This window comes from Cinclus cinclus, chromosome 4, assembly GCF_963662255.1.
Source record: "Cinclus cinclus chromosome 4, bCinCin1.1, whole genome shotgun sequence".
Classification (NCBI taxonomy): Eukaryota; Metazoa; Chordata; class Aves; order Passeriformes; family Cinclidae; genus Cinclus; species Cinclus cinclus.
In genome coordinates, this window is record NC_085049.1 from 46,379,506 (window position 1) to 46,385,065 (window position 5,560).

Here is a 5,560-nt window from a genome sequence, read left to right on the forward strand (position 1 = left end):
CTGAGTTCAGGTTGCAGTGTGCTTGATGATGATACGTGATATCCGGTGCATGGAAGCAGTTTTCTGCTCCAAGACTCGCTTGGTAGGATTGGCCAATAGTGGAATGTCACTTTTCTTTGGAACTTCATTGGATTTGAGCTGACAGTTGTCAACATGTGAGATATAAATATGGAGCTTTTATGGTCAAAGTTGTAAAAAGTTTGTTTTTAGGCTCAAACCCATAGTTTAGGCAGTAACACATGATGTTTCAGTGAAAGGCATGTTTTACAGATTATACCTTGCTTCTAGCAAGGTATTTTTTGTATGTTATCACATGAACAATGTTTACATCATCACTGAAAGAGTACTGTGATACCTATAAGAGTAAACTCTGTTTTATTTACACATCTGAGAATAATTGTGTTTAGCTATAAATTCCAAACAAGCCTAAAAAGAAATGTTTGAGACACCTGAGCATGAGTTTATTTTTCTGACTATCTTTTACATTTAATATTGAGCATGGAGCACTTTTTACATTTTTAAACTGAACCATATTGCTAGCTGGGTGAGGGGAAGATTAATGAAAACTTTGCTGGTAAACAGGGATCAGCACAGTTCACCAACTTCTAATTCACTTAGGCGCTATGGAATTGACAACAATATATGTGCAACCACTCAGTGATAAGTAGAGACCAATTTAGGATAAAAGAGACCCTGAGATTACCTCAGATGTTTAAAGCATGGTGCTAATTGTACCAAGGCAGTAGGTTTGATCACTGTACAGGCCATTCAACCAAGAGCTGGGCTTGATGGTCGTTGCAGGTCCCTTGCAACTCAGAATATTCTGTCATCTGTGTGTCTTTCATATCTTGAAATTGACATGAAACTAATACACAGAGAAGTATTCCCTCTTTGCAAAATATCTCTATACAAATGCTCTGGATAGATGCTCAGGCTAGTATTAAAAGTATATGGTCTCAGGTACTAGAGAAGACCTCATGAAAAACAGGTCAGAATATGGAGTTAGCTGGTGAGGAACCGGGCAGGAGAGAGAAGTACAAATGGCACATGTCTGACATCACATGGCACTTTCAATCATTATTTTTCTTAAAACTTAAAAAAAAGGACTCCTGCATTTTTAAAGTTCAGTGGATAGACACCAGCCAAAGTGTGTGAAACAGAAGGCCAACACTCCTCCCTTTGGAGGTACTGAAAGCCATATCTTCATAAGCAAGGAGAGAATATTTTTAAGATTTATTTTGGAAGATATGGATCTAAACATTTTTTTTGGGAAAACACCTTCTTCAGAGCAGCATTTAGCATAGAAATTTTGAGTATAAGCATGTAGGCTGGACTGTAATTACCTTGTGGGTACCCAGGCCAGAGTCCCATGAATACAGATATGACAACGTTGCTAAGCTGATATAGCAGTACTGCAGCAAATCTATGGTTTTGACTGCAGTATATTTGTCTTACCTCCTTTGACACCTCTTCTGGGAGAGTTGTTAAAGGGAAGGAACTTTTGGTATAGGAAAAGAAAAAGATAACTGTGTGCAGGAAGAGTTTTTGATGAGAAATTGTAATGTCCCTCCTCAGCCTCCTCACATATTATTCTGTCAGCCCATACATTATAAATAGAGTTGTCTTAATAGATCTTATACATTTTCCTTTCAAGACTTTTATATCATTTTGATTGACATTGAAGCAATTACAGAGAAAATTCTAAACCATCTCTAAAACATAAAGAAACAGTTTAGCTCCTTTTAGTAATGCCTATATATTCAAAGAAAGATGAACAACCTCACTGTAATCCTGGAACCCCTGAAAACATCCCTTTCACTGCATCCTTACTCTTAGGGATCTGTTAAGGAATAATTAGGATAATTCTGTGTAGATTTAAGCCCCTTGCAAGAGTTTATTCTGCACAGAATTACCATATTTTATTTATATATTTTTAAATTTCAAAAGCAAAGGACTCCTCATAGTCAAGTATAGCTCTTCCAAGATTAACCAGACTAATATTTTACAATTGTAGCACAGTGTGGAAAGAACAGAAATAAATGAATCAGTTGGTGAGCCATTATCATTCACTTTACATAGTAAAACCAAATGCAGCTGTCATTTTCTAAATTTCATTGAAAATAAATTGAAAAAGTATATAGTTCTTTAACCTAGCAAGGAAAGAGAGGATTGTCTAATATTCTGCAATGCACATTACTTGTGTCATACATATATTACAAGGGCGGGGGGGAGAAGAAAAGAATGAAGGCGTTAGGTGTCATAAAGTTGTAAAAGTATATTAAGATATCCCAGAATCATAAAAGACCCATTTGAAAGACATGGAGTATAAAGAAGAAAAAAGTCAATTAAGAGTAAGCAAAGTAAATAGCAATTGTTTCTGTCTTCCTTCACTTTCTTTGCAGCTGCTCTATCAAGCAGATAACAGGGTAGGTGAGTGTGGGTGTTGTAAAGGTCCAATTGACTCAAACTCTTAGATTTCTGAAATAGTGTATAACATTGAAGCATTACTTTTCAAGGATGCCAACATAATTACATAGACTTTTCATCTGGAAAGTAAAAGAACCTACTATCAATTTTCTTCCAGCTCGGTGGATTGAAGTCACAAAAGTAAAGCAGAGAGTAAGCCCCCATGGCTCTTTGTTAGTGTGTTCAGGGGCATATGAAGCTTTGGTAGCCCAGATGAATGAGCAGGGTTGCCCTCCATAAGATATCATCCTTTTCCCAAACACCTGACCAGGGAGTCAGTCATGCTGAGCACAGTTTTCATCTTCACTCCTCATTGACCAGACTAAACACTGACTCTGGTAATTTGGTGAGCTCAACCACATGATTCATGCTTGCCCTCCTATATCTGGCTACACCAACAAAACTATTTCCCAAAGCAAAGAAACAATGATCAGTTTCCAGTCAGTGTCCTCTGACACAGGAAGTTTTGGACCAAACAGCCATGCAGAAAGACTTCTGAATTTTTGTCACTTATCTCTTCCACAGCTCAAGGGTGGTTTATCCCAGATCCTGTCGCTTTTTGACTCATTACCACTGAAATCTGTAAGAATTTCATAATAACACATTTGGATTTCTATAACAGCTCTATTGAGTCTATCTTAAAGGCCTCAGATAGCCTGTGTCAGAGGATGATTGATGGCCAGCTGACATGTCTGGGGTGCTAAATAGCTAGTGAAACACACATTGATGAGAAATCTGCTCACAAAGATAAAGGGTTTTATTTGCAATTATACATAAAATACACGGTCCAGTTTTCTTTGGAGCAGCTGCTGGTCACACATTAATTACCCTTTAGAAAAGACCATTAACAAAGGCTAATAAGGTTTAACCCTGTTGAGGAGAAAATACTTTCCTGTAAAATACTTTTCAACAATCAAGATGAAATAACTTCCTTCAGAAAAAAAAATTAGAGATTCTGTGTTTAGGGGAAAGTAAAGAGTTACACAGCATTCATCTCCTTCAAAGGACCTCATGAGACACAGGACATGAATTATCTTCTAATTGGTTATATCCTAATTCCGTCAGATTACATGGAGAAATAAATAAAGCCTTTTCCATATAATATACTTGACGAGCATCTATTATAGCATTCTCCAGAAGCAATTTCCAGTAAGCTGCATTTTTGTGCAGTCTTATTAAAAAGTAAAGGAAATTGGAGAGCATATTTGACAGATAAAATTAGAAAATTAATGGACACAGATAATCCACTCAGATATTCAGAACAGGTGTATGAAGAACCAAATTTAAAGGCACAGGAGAGGAAATACTTCAATACATGAAGAGAAAAGTGAATGGTACTATAGGTTTGCTTTCTTATTCCTTAGCATTATTAACTTACATACATGCATACAGTAGCTCAAATAAGTACTGACCAAAACCGGAAACAATTTTGGTCAAATCCTTTATATATACTAAATCTGACACAGTCTGATTCTCCTTTCTTCTCCCTCCTTCCCAAAAAAATCCATTTATACATTGTAATCACAATAAAAATCACACAAATTTAACTGAATGCCAAATACAATTATAATCACAATAATATTGCTTTGTCCATAAACATATCCACATCATATGAATAATTTCCTGGTTTGTGAATAAAGTCATATAATGATTTTATTTTCACTTTAAACTGTCCAGTATTTCTTGCAGCAGTCTTGGAAAATGTATTAAATACTCATACTTTTCCTCAAGATTTAAAGTAGATGTGAGATGTATGTATCTCTGCACACTTTAAATGTCATTATATGAAGTTCTGTGCATGACTGCTCATTTTGGAGCCGCTGGCAAAGCTCAAATTGATTTTGAGTTTTACATCTGCCATAGGAATGCATATTAACCGATGATGGACAAATCTGCAGCTTCATATAGTGGCTACTGTGTAAGTGACAGACTATAAATCTGATGGGAATAGTGGTGTTCAGCAATATTTTCAACAGATTCTGTTCCAAAGGATGCTTTGTTTTCATTGTATTGAGCATATTCTACCCAAGGATATATTTTTTACATAATTTCCTTAATTAATTTTTATTGAGCAAAAGGCCATTTGCAATAAACCATTTTCAAAATTTGGCACTGCATAAAATACTCTTTTGATGGTGATTATTACATTTATCTTCACTTTGGGAAGACAGTACAAGAAGATAGCAATAAAATAAACCACAGACTGTGGTACGCCTTAGATGTGGCATTGATTATGTGGCTGTGACTTTTCCATTGTGCCCCCATTCCTGCCACCCAGTCAAGCTCCTGACAGTAATGATTCAAGTTCTCATTCTTATTGAGCATCCCTTTCTATTTCTGTAAAAAGGCTTTTGGCTTCTAAACAGGTGTAACCCTTTTTTTCTGTACCTCATTAGGCACTTTGCCAAGGAGAGAAAGGCTGATTCAACCTTCCTGTCAAACTGCCACTTTTAAAGTGGCACCTTTGAAAGTGAGATCTGATATTTTGCTCATGTGTCTGGGCTCAAGTTTGGAAGGCAACAGAGCGTTCCTGGTTATCCCAGAAATAAAATTCTTATGTTTTAAGGCTGACATTGGAATATGGGGTTTTGTTCCTGCATTTCTCACTGATAAATATGTATTGTGTTTCAAATATTTCCAGTAAATTTGACCACAGATAAATAGACCTGTTGAGGTTTTTCTTTAGGTGTAATTATTCATATGAAAAAAGCTTTTCAGAAGATAAATTCTGATGCTTTTTGTTTGGGGAACATTTGCTTTGGAGTGAAAGGGCTTCCGCCCTTGCAGAAGATGAAAGAAATAGATTCTTCATGTCAATATGGTTATATCTGGTATGTTTATCTTCTACACATTTGGGCTGTAGCCTCAAAACCCATTAGGATGTTCCTTGCTCTGGGGAGCTATCTCAGTGCCAGTGCCTTTCTGTGTGCACCCCAGTAATGACATCCTGCAGCTCCGTTGCCTACAGCCAACGCAGCTCCTTTGCTTGAGGAATCATGCTTGTATGGCCTTTTTTTTTGATTCTGTCAAGCTGCCTTGCCAAGTCATTTAAGATCCCTTCTGGTTCAATGATTTATTGGTGAACAAAAGGCCA